This window comes from Mustela putorius, unplaced genomic scaffold (assembly GCF_011764305.1).
Source record: "Mustela putorius furo isolate JIRA1106 unplaced genomic scaffold, ASM1176430v1.1 tig00003869_pilon_pilon_pilon, whole genome shotgun sequence".
In the NCBI taxonomy this organism is placed as follows: Eukaryota; Metazoa; Chordata; class Mammalia; order Carnivora; family Mustelidae; genus Mustela; species Mustela putorius.
Window position 1 is genome coordinate 9,831,123 of NW_025422021.1, and position 17,119 is coordinate 9,848,241.

The following is a 17,119-nucleotide window of genomic DNA, read 5'->3' on the forward strand; positions in this document are numbered from 1 at the left end:
CGGAGGATCTACTTTTTAAAAGTAATTTAAGAGAAATTAAAAATGGAGTATAGACTTTTTTGGTTTTGCTCAGAAGTGGAGTTGAGAAATGGGCAGCTAGAGGAAGACACAGGCTAAAGTTAGATACAGTTAGATGTTTTGTTTTGCTTTTGAAACAAATGCAAACTTACAGAGAAGTTAGAAGTATAAAAATACAAAGACTTTTTCCCCTGAAATCAGGTCAGCAATTCCCGAGAATTGCAATTCTCGGGAACATACTGACTTTGATGAATCACCATCACATACTCTTTAATGAATATTTACTCTGAACGAGAACATTATTATACATGGCCAGAATATAATCATCAAAATTGGAAAACTTTTTTTTTTTAATTTTATTTATTTGTCAGAGAGAGAGAGAGGGAGAGAGAGTGAGCACAGGCAGACAGAATGGCAGGCAGAGGCAGAGGGAGAAGCAGGTTACCTGCCGAGCAAGGAGCCCGATGTGGGACTCGATCCCAGGACGCTGGGATCATGACCTGAGCCGAAGGCAGCTGCTTAACCAACTGAGCCACCCAGGCGTCCCCAAATTAGAAAACTTTATCAATACATTATCACCATTTAATTCTCAGACTCTTAAGTTTTCCCACTTGCCCCCAAATGCCCTTTTTAGCAAAGGGATCCAGTTTAATTAGGATCAGGGCTTCCATCTGGTTGCCCTCTTTTGTCCCTTTCAGACTGGAATAGTTGTTAGCCTTTTCGTGACTTTCTTGATCTTGACACCTTTGAAGATGGCAGACCAGTTATTCTGTAGAATGTCCCTCAGTTTGGGTTTATCGGATGTTTGCTCGTGGTGATTTCAGGTTCTCTTAGCTTTGGTAGGAAAATCACAGAAGTGACATGCAGATCTTAGAGCACCTACTCAGTTTTTAATACATAGTCATTAAACTTCCAATTCTTTCATTTATTTAGTTCTCATTTTATTTAGTGGATTATAAGTTGTTACCGTCATTTATTTTGGTTCCTATATTGTCCCTGATTTGGCCAGTGGCAGCCCAGTTCTTGCTGCTTTCTGTGTTTTCACATGTCCTCCTCCTTACTTGATGACTTCACTCTTTGATTACTTTCTGGAACAGAATATTCCAGGCCTGTCTGTTATCTCCCCCACAGCTCTGGAATCAGCCATTTCTCCAAGAAGCCCTGTTGGGTTTCTTTATTTCTTTCTCCCTCCCGTCCATCCTTCCTTCCTTTCTCTCTCTCTCTCTCACACACCTTCTTTCTTTCTCACTCACCCCCCCTCCCTTTCCTTCCCTTCCCTTTCCTTTCTATTTAAGAAGAAAGTGGCATTTCGAAGCTAAGGGCGAGCAGGTGAGCTCACTGCCGTTAGTGTTCTCACATCAATGAGTGGGCCTTCTCAGTGGACAAAACTTTGGGCTTTCCCTTTCTCTCTTTCCTTTCCTTTCCCTTTCTTTCTTCCTTTCTTTTTCTTTTTTTCTCCCTTTCTCCCTTTCTCTCTCTCTTTCTTTCTTTTTCCCCCTAAAGACTTATTTTTTTTGAGAGAGAGAGAGAGCGCACAAACTGGAGGGGGCAGAGGCAGACGAAGAGAGAATCTCAAGCTGACTCCCGAGTTGAGCTCAGAACCCGATGCAAGGCTCTGTCTCATGACCCTGAGATCACAACTTCAGCCAAAGGACACTTAAGTGACTGAGCCACCCAGGTCCCCCAAACCCCCAAATTATGCACTTTAAATAGGTGAACTGTATGGTCTGTAGATTATATTTTGATAAATTTTTTTTTTTTTTTTAAAGAACTAAAAGCCTCCATACTTCTCTACAGCCACACCATCACTTTTCATAAGTTCCCTCTATTGCTAAAATTTGGTCTAAGTCACCATGACTTCCTAGGAGCCAAATTCACTGACCTTTACTGAGCCATCCACAAACTTCCTCCCGAGCCTCTTTTCCTGGCTAGGCTCTTAGTTTCTGTGAATTCCTGTTCTGCTTTGGCAACTCCTCTCCCCTATAAGTCCCCTTTCAACCACCAGAGCCTGTGGATTTCTCTCCCCCTCCTTCCTATAGTTACTGAATTAGTTCAGGACCCCCATCTCTCTGTTTCTGCCAGTTCCTCCCAACTGACCTGCAATGGTTTTTCATTTCTAGTACATCCAGAACACCACCAGCAGCACAATATGAACAGAGACCCCACTTCACATATTTGTCAAAAAAACTCTGCTGCCCATAGCCCTCAGCTGGCCCTCAGGTTTCTCCATGTCCTGACCCTAACCTGTACTGCTAAACATCTCCTATAACTCACCTACACAAACAGGCAGCTCTAGCCCAACACTCCATTCCAGAGCCTTCTAACCATACCTTGATTTTTCCTGTAACCATATGGTTTTCCTAAAACCACTCTGCCTTATGCCCTTAGGAATGGCCCCTCCTCCAGGCCCCCTGTTGACAGCCTGAGGCATCCGTCAAGATGCAATTCAACCATCCCTTCTGTGAAGTGCGCACTCCCCATCCAAATGAGCTTTCCTTTCGCTTATTCTCAGAGCCCCGTTATGTTTTGCACCGTTAACTGTATCACACTGCTTCCTTCAATTAAATTAGAAACTGTAGTTTCTATGAGCCCATTCAGAAGTCACCTCCGTCATGAAACTGCAGACTACCCCAAACCTTCCAGTTCTCTCACTTTTCATTCCCATACACCTGTTCTTTGACCTCGCTGATAATTCTCATCTTAGAACAACTGCTTTCTCCCCCCACCAAACTATCAACCTCTTCTCTTTTTACTGCTATATCTTAGATTATTAATTCATTATAATAGAAATGGGCCCAGAAACAAACAAAATAGACAGGCTCCATATCCTTAGGAAACTTACAGCCTACGGCAGACTCTAGAATTCATTAAATCAATCCCTCTCTTGCCAACCACCCACTTCTCTTACTCCCTGGTCTTTCTAGGGCATCCAACTGGAAAACTCCAGTCAATTCCACTATCTACCTTCACTCATTCCTACACCCAAGATGATACCCATTCGGAGAAAATCACGCAATGGCAATGAATGGGGCCATTACAAATACACTCCCTCTGATTTCACTTGGATCTCAACATTGCTGGGCAATCCTTCTATTACCTCTTATCAGTTTCCTCACCTATTTCCCAATCCCCTACCTCACTTCACCTCCGATCTCTGCAAACAGGTACAGAAAGAAAAAGTCATTGGAGGGATGAGGAGTTCCTTCAATTTTCTGTTCCCTCTTCCACTTGAAGAACTATCTACATGCATATTATTTCCTCCAACCCTAAGGGAGATGTCTAGTGTCTTCATCTCTTCTTACACATGGACTCGGCTGTCTCATTCAGCTGGCCCCCAAATCCTGTATATTTACTGGAAAAAGTAGCTGGCTCCATCCCCCTCTCTGGCTACTCCCTAGCTCTTACCCTGCTTGCTTACCATATTAAACCAGCGAAGCTCCCAGAGGCTGCAGAGATTCTCATCTCTCTCTGCCTTTGGACACCCCCTCTGTCTCTAGAGTCCTTCATCTGACCAGACCCTCCTTGCACAGCAAGACTCAATCCAGTCTTCTCCTCGTGAAGCTGAGGAATCTTCGGTCTATACTGGGTGATCCCACTGCACCCTTTCCTCACCTCTGTCTCTGTCTCTATCTTACTCTGTTGCAGTAACTGACTTACATGTCAGATTCCCCTGAAAGAGTGTGAAATCATACAGGACAAGAACATGGATTCCAAGTCTATGACAGTGTTAGTGTCACCATTCTTCATTCTCTAGATTCCTTTTGTGTTTCCACAACCATGTGGATCAAACCTCTCTCCCTGTTAATTTGTATACTACTGCTTTGTGATCAGAGAATGTAGTTCGTATCATTTTTTAATTTGTAGAACTTTTTGAGGTTTTAATGGTATAACATCAAATTTTATCCAATTTCATGTGTATTTGTAAAAAAATCTTTAATCTGAGGTATCAAATTTATTATTAAATCAGACTTACTGATTTAATCAGACATTCTGAACTTCAGTAAACTTTTTACATCTACTTAACTTGCCAAATTAGAGGCATGCTTAAATTTCCCACTATGATCATGGTTTTATCCTTTTGCTTTTAACAGATCTTGCTTTATGAATTTTAACATTTGATTAATAAAGATTCATTATTAATAACTATATAGAAACAACATTAACTAGATACTTTTTGTTCATTCATTCAAAAAATCTTTATGAAATGCTTATTATGTGCCAGGCACTGTTCTAGGTACCTGGGATACATTGGGGAAAAAAAACAAACAAAACTCCTCTCCTTATAGAACTTGCATTTTGGTGGGGAAGATGAGCAACAGCAACAAAAATGACAAATAAGTAAATCATACAGTGTGTTAGAAAGCATTAAGTGCTGTGAGTAGGGCCTTATAGGCTATTATAAGGACTTTGGCTTTTACTCTCAGTAAAACAGGTTTTGAACAAAAGAGTGAGATGATCTGACTGACATTTTTTAAAGTTCAGACTGGCTCTAGTATTGAGAATCAAGTTGAGGAGGGCAAGGGTAGAAACAGGGGGACCAGCAGTGGGTTATTACAGTAATCCTAGTAAGAAACAAAAGAGTGTGGTGACAGGGCGGGGGGTGACAAAATGCATTCTGGGTATATCTTAAAGGTAGATTAAACAGGATTTTTTGGCAGATTAGGTACAGAGAGAAAAAGAAAGGAACTGGGGGATGATTCAAAGGTTTATGGTCTGAGAAACTGACAGACAAAATTACCATCAACTAAGGGTAGGGAAGTTCTTGGAATGGAACAAATTTTAGGGAAGAGATTATAAGTGCAGTTTTGGAGTTTTGAACATGTTGATTTTGAGATGTCTATTAGACATCCAAGTGGAAATGTTCAGTAGGCAGTTGTATATACAAGCCTAGAATTTAGGAGAAAGGTCTTGGCTGAAGGCATAAATATGCAACTTGTTAAATTAATGGATCATAGGACTGATGAGGTCATTAAGGGAATGGTGATTGTCCAGAGAGTGTCCAGAGTGTTCCGGTTACCTCTTTGTTCTGTCTGATGCTTTTTGCCCTAAATTCTCTTCTGCTCCATGATAATATTGCTACTTTGCTTCTTTTCAATGAATATTTCTCTATTGACAAACTTGACCTTGGGTTAATTTGCTAGCTCAGTTCTCCTGGAAACCTGGTAAAGATGAAATGTCAACACCATATTAAGTACTATCACTTATGACAAAAATTACTCCAGATTGATAAACTTCATTGAGGCTATGAATAAATTTTAAATAATCTGCAAGAACCTATACTTGTTGTGTGTGGTGACTCTAAGATTTACAGGAGATATGAACATGTACATGCCTGCATATATTCCCAAGTGGCTCTTTGTGGGCCCTCTACTGAAAATTAGTTAAAATCAGTTATTGCTAGCTATTACATACTATAAACTGTTCCGGTTACCATTGCTGTATAACAAGTTAATCAAAACTTGACAGTGCAGAAGAAAAAAGCCTAGTAATTTATTATGCTCCCGGATTATTTGGGCCAAGAATTCAAAAATGAATGTCTAAGGCTGCCTGAGGTCTAAGGGCCTTAGTCAAGAAGACTTGAAGGCCGAGGATGACATAGTGGTTGAAACTGGAACCCTCTGAAGGCTCATTCACTCATATGTCTGGTACCTGTGATCGGATGACTCAAAAACTAGGTCTCCTGACCAGACCACCTTCAAGAAGCCTCCCCAAATGGCTTGGCTTTCTCACAGCATGGTGGCCCCAGGGAAGTGGGGTTTTTTATAAGACAACTCGGGCTCTAAGCATGACTGTTCCAGTGAATAAGCCAAAAGCTGCAGCCCTTTTCATCCCCTTTTATGACAGCCTTGGAAGTCACACAGCATCACCTCCCCCATTCTCTTTCGGTTGAAGCAGTCACAGGGCAGCCCAGGATCAAGGGAGTGGACATAGACCCTACTCTTCCATGGGAGGAGTATCAAAGAATTTTAATAATCTAAGGGAAATGCTTTTTTTTTTCCCCCCAGATCACATCTTACTTCAGGAAATTAATGAAAGCCATGCATATTTTCTAGCAGAAATCTGCTTATATAGATAAAATTTTGCATATATCTGGGAAGTTCATTCCTTGTCTCCCCATTGTATTCAAGAAACAGCCTTAGATTGTCACAACTGACACTTATCCCATGAGGAAGGACTCCTATGTCCACTCCCCCCGATTCTGCGCTGCCTTGTGATTACTTCAACCAATGGAGAACACCTGCCACAAGGAAAGGGGCATTTCTTTTTTTTTTTTTTTTTTAAAGATCTTATTTATTTGACAGAGAGAGAAACAGCAAGAGAGGGAACACAAGCAGGGGGAGTGGGAGAGGGAGAATCAGGCTTCCTGCTGAGCAGGAAGCCCCACATGGGATTCAATCCCAGGACCCTGGGATCATGACCCAAGTCAAGGCAGATGCTTAATGAGTGAACCACCCAGGCGCCCAGGGCATTTCTTATGCTAGGTGTTGTCACAGGTTCTCTCATTTAATTTTCGTTTGGCTTAGATGACTTTATACCCTGTCCTTTTTTTTTTTTTTTTTTTAATTTTTTTTTTTTTTTAAGATTTTATTTATTTATTTGACAGAGAGAAATCACAAGTAGATGGAGAGGCAGGCAGAGAGAGAGAGAGAGGGGAAGCAGGCTCCCTGCTGAGCAGAGAGCCCGATGTGGGACTCGATCCCAGGACCCTGAGATCATGACCTGAGCCGAAGGCAGCGGCTTAACCCACTGAGCCACCCAGGCGCCCTAAGTTATTTTTTAAATAGACTTTATTTTCATTTTTTATTTATTTATTTATTTGACAGAGAGAGAGAGAGAGAGCGCATGCACAAACAGGCAGAGCTGTAGGCAGAGGGAGAGGGAGAAGCAGGATTCCCGTTGAGCAGGAACTCAACTGAGCCACCCAGGTGCCCCAAGAAGCATATATATTGTAAGCACAGGATCTGACATTTCACTAGATACAAAAGTGAGTCTCTTGCTAGAGTGTGAATGACTAATAGTATGAGACTCAACTTGCAACAAGCTCTGGGAGATATTCAATTCTTTCTCACCTTATAATCTTCTACTCTAACATTAAGTTATAGTAAGAATTCCCTAATTCATTTTGTAAAATGCTACTTCTGTCAATAGCTTTCGGTTTTCTACCTTGAATCTTGCAATCCTGCCTTAGGATTCTGTTTCAATGCTACATGATCCTCATATATATTTTCATAAAATTAAAGAAGTAGATACACAATTAAAAATAAATCCACATTATTCTAAACAACTCATTGGTCACTTATGAACGGTAAACTTGTTGTTTAAAAAGCGGTGAACAGGGGTGCCTGGGTGGTTCAGTGGGTTAAAGCCTCTGCCTTCCACTCAGGTCATGATCCCAGGGTCCTGGGATCGAGCCCCCCATCGGGCTCCTCTGCTCAGCAGGGAGCCTGCTTCCCTTCCTCTCTCTCTGCCTGCCTCTCTGCCTACTTGTGATCTCTGTCAAATAAATAAATAAAATCCTAAAAAAAAAAAACAACCCCAAAACTGGTGAATAAAGAGAGCAAATCAAGCATTTAACTTTCCAGGATGAGGTCTATCAGGGTAAATACTCGATGAGGAAGTTTCTCTCTGTAGACATTTTTCAACAATAAATCAAGAAGGAATGATGGAATTAAAATACTGCCATTTTGCAAACTCCAATGACCTAATGGAGCCAAGTAATGATCACTGGTGGCCTCTAACATCTCAAAAAGCAACACCCTACGAAGTTTTCTTCCCCCTACCCCACCCCCCCAAAAAGTCTAACCTAAATCAGGTCAGGCCTTAGATCTAACAGTGATTTTACAGAGGAACATTCTAAATGACCCCATTAGATATACAATCCACAAAATCCAGAATGTGGAAAGCTCCATAGGGCAGACATACTAACCAGTTGCTTCAACAAATAAATTTCAAGGAAAAAAGTACTGAAAAGTGGGAAAGTAAACCTATAGGTTAAAAAAAAAAAGTGACTTTCTCTCCTGGTCATGTTGACATAACTGTTATCAGAATTCCCTCCTGTCCTAAACAACTAAATTAACTAGACAAAACACGAAGGAACTATTTTTTAGCACTGGATATTGACCACTGCAAATGGTGAACCTTGAGGGTAAACAAATACACAAAGTAAATCCAGACTGTCTCCAGTGTTCTGCTTGGGGAAACCATTCTAAATGGCGGCCTTTGGGAGGTGTAAGCTGAACAGCCACAGCACCTCGCTGCTGAGTTAGGGAGGCAGAGTTCTGGTTGCTGACGCTGCTGGAATCTGTGTGTCAGGGTACTGGAAGGGAGGCCGAAGGTCTACCAAATGGTTGCTGCTGTAGGCTGAGTGTGAACAGAGATTCTAGAGACTGGGGGGCTGAGAGAAGTTGGGGTCCAGCTCAAACAGAGTCGAGAGACCTCCCTGGAGCTGAAAAGGCATTCAAATGAGACGTCAGAAAGATCACGCCTTAGGAGTAAGAATCACACATAGCAGAGCAAAGGGGGGCAAAGTAAGACCTGGCTCACCATTTTTGCAAAGAAAATGTTATTGGAAAATAGCTACACTTACTTGTTTAGTACAATCTATGCAGCTTTTGCACTATATTGGCAAGTTGAAGAGTTGCAAGAGAGGCGACAGGGTCCACGAAAGCCTCGGATATTTACTACCTGGCCCTCTCTAGAAAAAGTTTTTGACCTCTGCACTAGAGGAAGGGCTACACTCTAGGTCTAAGGGCAAAACAAACAGATTCACTCTAACGAAGAATAAAACTAAGGCTTGTGGAATCAAAAAGATTTGCCAGTAATTTAACTGCCTGTCAGAACAAAACTCAACATATTTAAAGAAAAACAACATAACCTGTACAAGGAATTATTCATGATGTCCCATATATAATTCCACATTAGATAACATTTAAAGAAGCAGAAAAATGTGACCCACAGTCAAGGGGGGGGGAGAAGCCCTCACCTGCGCCCACCCCAAGCCAGGGGTTCTCCACACACCCAGCATTCAGTGAGATGCACCATGCACTGATGATAATGCAGTGGACAAGGACAGAGGGATGGTGGCCAGGCCAGACTGGAGCTAGTGCTTCTGGCCCTGTGCCTACCCACACAGACTTATTCAAATCAAATAGCTGTTGCACTCTCTCTTCTTCTTCTTCCCCTTCTCCTCCTTCTCCTTCATCTCCTTTTTTTAAGTTTTTATCCATTTATTTGAAAGAGAGACAAAGATAGCAACAGAGAGTACAAGTGGGGAGGAGGGAGAAGCAGGCTCCCTACTGAGCAAGGAGTCCAACACAGGGCTCCATCCCAGGACCCTGGGGCCGTGACCCAAGCCAAAGGCAGATGCTTAACTAACTGAGCCACCCAGGCACTCCTTTCTCTCTGTTTCTAAAATAAATAACTAAATAAATCTTTAAAAAACAACAACAGCAACAACAACAACAACAAAAAAAAACAACTCAATCAGAATACCTATATTTGGAATGCTTTCTGTTCTTAGTCAATAATTTTAGATAGTTAGAATCTGATCCAAACCCTAACGTGGGCTTGGCTCTGGAGAGTAAATCTTTCCACAACTGCCTCAGCGCACAGAGAGCTTTTTAAAAATAGACCCTCTAAGGGCGCCTGGGTGGCTCAGTCATTAGCGTCTGCCTTCGGCTCAGGTTATGATCCCAGCATTCTAGGATCGAGCCCCACATTGGGCTCCCTGCTCAGTGGGAAGCCTGCTTCTCCCTCTCCCGCTTCCCCTGCTTGTGTTCCCTCTCTCACTGTGTCTCTGTCAAATAAATAAATAAAAATCTTAAAAAAAAAAAATAGATCCTCTCTAAGGTCTTTTGTTTGTACGGTCACATGCTAAAGCTTAGATGTTCCAATATCTAACATGGCAACAGTAGTCTTGATAACCAAAGTCATTTTCTCCCATCTTCAGGAACCCACAGTGGAACAACCATATCCAACAGATTTTAAGTGCTCTGTGTGTGAATGAACCTTCCTTTTTGTTTCATATCTGACTGCCATTTATCTATTTCAGGTTACACATTATGTTTGTGTATTTATACTTTGATTCAGAGTAACTTCTCATGTTATAGAATTGATCTGCCTTGAACACAAACTATAAATTAAAAGAAATGGTTGAGAGAAAAGAAAACCAAAGTCAGAGTCAGTAAAATAGGAACAGACCCTGAAATCACCAAGACAACAGAATTAACAGATAAGGACTTTAAAAATGGTTACTAAAAATATGTATGTTCAAGTACTTAAAGGAAAAGGTAGACATAATGAGTGAACAGCTGGGAAATCTCAACAGAGAAATGGAAACTGTAAGAAAAGAACCAGTCGAAAATTCTAGAACTGATATGTAGAATATATGAAGAAAATAAAAAGGGCTCCCTGTCTTTCAGAGATACATAATGAAAAATCCACAGATGAAATTATATAATATCTGGGATGTGCTTCAAAACAATCCAGTTCCATGGAGAGAGTGGCTAGGGGTAAAGATAAATCAAGAGCGGCTGTAAGTTGGTGATTATTATAACTAGTGATAGGTATGTGGGAGTTTATTTTACCGCTCTCTCTCCTTTATGTATATTTGAAATTCTCCATGTTCCAGGGTACCTGGGTGGCTCAGTCAGTCAAGTGTCCGCCTTCAGCTCAGGTCATGATCTCAGGGATCTTGGAACTGAGCCACCAAGTCCAGCTGGGCTCCCTGCTCAGTGGGGAGTCTGCTTCTCCCTCTGCCCCTCCCCCTCACCTGCACATGTGTGCACACTCTCTCTAGCAAATGAGTAAATAAAATCTTAAAAAATGAAATTCTCCATGTTCAAGAGCTAAAAAAGAAAATCCAATCTCCACAAGAAAAAGTTGTTTTAACTGTAAAATAAGATGTTCAAGTGAAGCTCTGTACACATATTTTTATCCTTCCATCTTTGTCAAATTCCCTAAGATACATTTCATTCACTCTGCATCTTCAAAGATTTCCAATGCTTGGGAAAATGGGAATTTCATAGTATTTGGGATATTTTCTCTTTCTCTCTCTCTATGACATATGCAAAAGGTGCAAGGGTTTACTTCTATCAGCTTCCTTCATCTCTCCTATGGCTATACTGCTTAAACTTAGACACACACAAAGATACTGCTGTTTTATTTTACAAAATGAGATTATATTAAACTGTCCTATAACTTGCTTTTTCCAAACAATATAAGTTTTAGACATCATTCCATGTCAACAAATACAGGTCATCATTATGGTTGATGGGGCACCTGGGTAGCTCAGCCGATTGAGCCTCTGCCTTCAGCTCAGGTCAGGGTCTCAGGGTCCTGGGATCGAGCCCGCTTTGGGCTCTCTGTTCCTTGGGGAGCTTGCTTCCCTCACTCTCTCTGCCTGCCTCTCTGCCTACTTGTGATCACTCTCTCTGTCAAATAAATACATAAAATCTTTTTTAAAAAGTCATCGTTGTTGTTGTTGTTGTTTTTTAAATGACTGCAGGTATTCATCACTGAGGGTCTACAGGTCCTGCACTGTGCACTGAGATTTTATAATTTCAATGGGAGACAGGAACTATCTGTGCTATAGAAGGCTGTTTCAAGCAGAGGAAAAACATAAGAGCCTATATGGCTTTAGGAACATGCCTGACTTTAGAGAATTTAGGACCATGATTTTTTTTTATTAAGTATGTCTTAATCCATGAGTAACAAGCTGTATTTTAAGAGGGCTGGGAAAGTATTTGTTAAAAAAATATCCTACTAGCAAAAATCCATTTCACTCTCTGGCTGTCAACATGAATAGAGATTAAGTCACAGGAAGCTCCTTATTATAATACCATTTTCCAAACTGCACATAGACCACATCTCAAAACCGAATTCTAACTTGGTTTGGCAAAACTGAAGATACATTTTTCTACGGAAGTTATACAAGATAGGAAGGATCTCAGGTCAACTGACAAAAGTTTAAAGTACTTAATTCATGATGTACAATAGCCCCTCCCTGACCGGGAGGATAAATTTTTGAAAAACCATTATGGAAAGAGAATTCTCAGTGGAAAAATTGATGGCTTTAGAGTCACAAAAGAACAGAAGCACTTGTAAATATCTCTTAAATTTGTTAAACTAAAAAAAATGAATAATGAAATATTAGTAGCATTATATGCATCTTAAATTATAGTATGGTAATGAATAATAACATATTCTACTTGAATATATTATGTAATATTTGGATAACAAAAATGCTCACTATATAAAATTCAAACACATCAAGCACAAAAAAGTAAAAATCAGTCCAATCTCTCAATCTAGAAATGACAACTATGAACATTTGGGTGAACATATTCTATATATCTCTTTGTGCATATATGCACAAGAAAGCAAAGAAAGCTCAGTGGGTAGCCCCTGCCTTCTTTTACATGAAGGGATCGAGTCCCGCATCGGGCTCTGTGCTCAGCAGAGAGCCTGCTTTCCCTCTCTCTCTCTCTTTTTCCCTCAATCTACTTGTGATTTCTCTCTGTCAAATAAATAAATAAAATCTTTAAAAAAAAAAAAAAAAAAAGAAAGCAAAGAAAGGTACTTTTACATAAGGGAGATGCACTGTTCTATACCCTGTTTTTTTCCCTCAATATGTATCAATGACTAAGTCTATACTCTTTTTTTTCTTTAAAGATTTATTTATTTATTTGACAAAGAGAGAAAGCATGATCAGGAGGGGCAGAGGGAGAGGAAGAGGAACTCTCAAGCAGATTCTGCACAGAGTGTGGAGCCCCACTTGGGTCTCAAACTCAATACCCTGAGATCATGACCTGAGCCAAAACCAAGAGTCAGACACTTAACTGAATGAGCCACCCAGATGCCCCTTGACATCATCTTTTCTATCAGCTGCATAGCACTCCAGTGAATGGATGAACCACAATTTATGTAGCCATTCTCTTACCAATGGACATTTCAGATTCTGTCCAATATCACCAATATACAATCTTGTTCAAGCACCTTTGCATACTCATTCTATTGTTCTCTTAGGATAAATTCCTAAAAGCAGAATTGTTAGGTAAAAGGCGCGTATACCTTATATCTCGAAGACATTGCCACACAGCCCTCTGGAAAGACCAGACTATTCCACACACCCACCAGATGTGTCTTCCTTAGAGTTTCTGCCAGACTTGCAACAGCAGTCTCACTGCCATCTCCTCTCACAGCATCAACTCCTTCCACATGGCTTGTTTCCACAGCAGGATGGAGCCGAGGTGCAAGGGTTTACTTCCATCAGCTTCCTTCATCTCTCCTATGGCTACACTGCTTAAACTTCAAGCACTTCTCTTTTAGATTTCTTCCCTTTCCCCCATTTCAGTTTTTTTTCTTTCTAATTATAAGTCTGATTCACAATTCAAATAACCTGGAATGAATTTTTCACAGTTGCCAAGAAAGATACACAGAAGTAAGATTGTCTTACATTATTCTTGGAGAGAGATGGAATCTAAAAAAAGAAAGTGAAAAAGAAAGGAAGGAAGAAGGGAGGAAGGAAAAAAATTCACTATCTAGGCCTGTTATGTGAAGGAAACTGACATTTTTATTTATTTTTTTAAAAGATTTTATTTATTTATTTGACAGAGAGAGAGATCACATGTAGGCAGAGCAGCAGGCAGAGAGAGAGAGGGAGAAGCAGGCTCCCCACTGAGCGGAGAGCCCAATGCGGGGCTCGATCCCAGGACTCTGGGACCATGACCTGCACCGAAGGCAGAGGCTTAACCCTCTGAGCCACCCAGGCGCCCTGGAAACTGACATTTTTTAAAAAGATTTTTATTTATTTGACAGAGAGAGAGAGAGTGAGAGAGGGAACACAAGCAGGGGAAGCAGGTGAGGGAGAAGGGGAGAAGCAAGCTTCCCACTAAGCAGGGAGTCCGATGGTGGGGCTCGATCCCAGGACCCTGGGATCATGACCTGAGCCGAAGGCAGACGCTTAATGACTGAGCCACCCAGGCATCCTAGAAACTGACATTTTGAGATACTTATTCTTTAGGCCTACTGTACAACTTCTGTGCACAAATATTTCTGTAGGAGGTTGCAATTTGAAAGGGTTTTCATTCAGTTATGAAACTGAGTACTTACCATGTCCAGACACTGTGCTCCAGGCCTTGCGGAGACAGATAAAGAAGGTAAGACACACTTGTAAGAAGCTCCCGTTCTAGCAGTGTGACAGGGGTGTAAACTAATATTTTCTACAGAAGTATATATACTTTGATGTCAGGTGACAAGTGTTCTGGTAAAGGTACACCCCAAGTGCTATATAAGCAGAGTGAGTTAGTTTGGCTGGGCAGAAGAAAGCAAGCTTAAAGGAGAGATGGAATTTACGTGTGGCCTTGAGGGATGAATGGTTTGTCAGGTGAAAAAGGACATTGCAGGAGCACAGTTAAGGATGCACACAACTGTAAACCTTAGCAGCAATATGAAGAAAGGGAACTGACAGGAGATGAGGCTGCAAAGATTAAGTAGTGTGCTGGAGCTGGCCTTGCACGCTAAGGGACTTTAATCACAGCAAAGAAGAGCTCCCAGAAGTTTTTAATCAGGGAAGCATCATAATCAGATCAGAATTTTAGAGACAGAACTATGGTTGTGGGGAAGAAGATGGACTTGGGGTGGAGACCAGTTACAAAGGCCCTGTCTAGCCAAGGAATGGTAAAGACTTGTACTTAGACTATGCAGAAAACTGGAGGGATCCAAGGAATAGGATGTGCACCAAGTAATGTAGAGAATTATTGAATCATTATATTGTACATCTGAAAGTAACATAATGCTATAGGTTAATTATACTTGAATTAAAAATAAGTAAATAAATAGCTCGGGGGGGATGGGATTTACTGGGGTGTCTGGGTGGCTCAGACAGTTATGTGTCTGCTTTTGGCTCAGGTCATGATCCCAGAGTCCTGGGATTGAGCCCTGGGTTGGGCTCCCTGCTCAGCAGGGAGCCTGCTTCCTCCTATCCCTCTGCCCCTTGCTTGCATGCTCTCTCTCTCTCTGTCAAATACATAAATAAAATCTTAAAATAGTTATATCTTAAAAAAAAAAAAGAGAAATGGGATTTACTAACTTACTGGACAGAGAAATGTTTAAAAAATTGTGGGGACCAAGAGAACTCAAATGCTTTTACTTAGATACAGACTGAATGGCAATACCATTGATGGAGATAGAGTCTATAGGCCTAGAAGAAGTTGTGGAGAAAAATACTCACTTCCATGTTGGATCTGTTGAGTTTAAGGGCCCTATGAGACATCTAGGAAAAGATACCGAACAGAGAGCTGGACTGCAGCTGGTGCCCAATTCCAGCAGACACTCTGTTCAACTTTTAAAAAATCATCTAGATTTGACAGTCATTAAGGTAGATAAATTTGGTGACAACAAAGAGAGAAAGCAGCAATGGAAGTTCGGGACAAAATCCTGGGGAACAATAATATTTAGAAACCCAACAGTAGAGCCTAGAGAAAGTCTGGGAAAATCAGAGAGGTGGAAGACAAACCAGGAGAGACTGGCTCATGAAAGTGACCAGAGAAAGTATGTCCCACTTATTTGTCTTCCCCATTTATTCCCGTACAAAGGATCCATAAAGGTGACCTTTCCTGGCCACTAAATCTCTCCCTGGTGACACATTTTCTGTCCCTTTTCTAATCAGAAGATCCCGCTTTTAGTTGTTACAGCACTGTGGGATATAATGGAATGGGTTATAAGAACCAATAACCCAACCTGGCTTCCCTATAGCTGTCTTTCCCAGGATTGTCTGAACCACCATTCGTCAAAATCATGACCCCCCCCCAAAAAAAAGATTAATATGTTATTTCTGTAATCTGCGGGGATTATATACATACACACACATATATGTGTACATCATATAATATGCATGTGCCTGTGTGTTTTGGTTCCTCCTCCATCTTGACTATCTCCCCAGATTCTCTTCACCATTACCTGTGGTACACAAGAAAGTCTAAACAACAGTATTTCTTGCCAAAAGAGGAAACAGAAAAGTAACTCAATTAGTAAACAGAATTTGGCCTGGAGCCCAGATCTTAAGAGATGTAAATTGCGGCTCTTTTCACAGGGTTGGGCTCTCCTGTTGACTTCCACTCTAACAACCAACCAGTCCAAAATACTGCTTACATCATTTTCTTCTTGCACATATCTCACTTCAAATCTTCCTCTGGCTCCTCTTAGAATCTGTGCGGCCGTAGTCATATTACTTAACCTCTCTGCCTCACTTTTCTCATCTGCAAATCAGGAGTAACGCCTAACTCATTGGGTTTTATTTATTTTCTTTTCACAGTACAGTGTTCCTTTGTTTAGTTATAATCTTAAATCTTTTTTAGAAGATTTTATTTATTTATTTGACAGAGAGAGATCACAAGTAGGCAGAGAGGCAGGCAGAGAGAGAGGAGGAAGCAGGCTCCCTGCTGAGCAGAGAGCCCGATGCGGGAACTCGATCCCAGGACCCTGAGATCATGACCTGAGCCGAAGGCAGCGGCTTAACCCACTGAGCCACCCAGGCGCCCTAATCTTAAATTTTTAATTCAAAAAATATGGAATGCTTTACGAAATTGCATATCACCCCTGCCCAGGGATTACACGCTAACCTCTGCATTGCATCGTTTCGATTTTAGTATAGGTGCTGCTGAAGCACGCACTAACTCATTAGGTTTTATTTTTTGTATTTTATTTTTTTAAAAGATTTTATTTATTTACTTGACGGAGAGAGAGAGAGATCACAGGTAGGCAGAGCAGAAGGCAGAGAGAGAAGGGGAAGCAGGCACCCCGACCGAGCAGAGAGCCCCCTGCGGGGCTGGATCCCAGGACCCTGAGATCACAACCTGAGCCGAAGGCAGAGGCTTAACCCACTGAGCCACCCAGGCGCCCCAGCTCATTAGGTTTCAAAAGGTAGCTAGCATATGTAAGGTCCTGACACTGCATCATGTACTTCTGTGCTATGGTGATTGATATGGATTGTGTAAGACTGATGATTCAGTCATCAGTCTTGAACCCCTGAAGCAAATAATACATTATATGTAAATTTTTTTAAAAAGCACTTAATAAACGGTAGCTATTTACTATGAAA

General features: G+C 41.2%; 1 protein-coding gene across 1 annotated transcript in view; it reads right to left on the reverse strand.

Annotated features, from left to right (window-relative positions):
* METAP1D (methionyl aminopeptidase type 1D, mitochondrial) overlaps positions 1-17,119 on the reverse strand; it is an 87,150-nt gene that overhangs the window by 68,840 nt on the left and 1,191 nt on the right.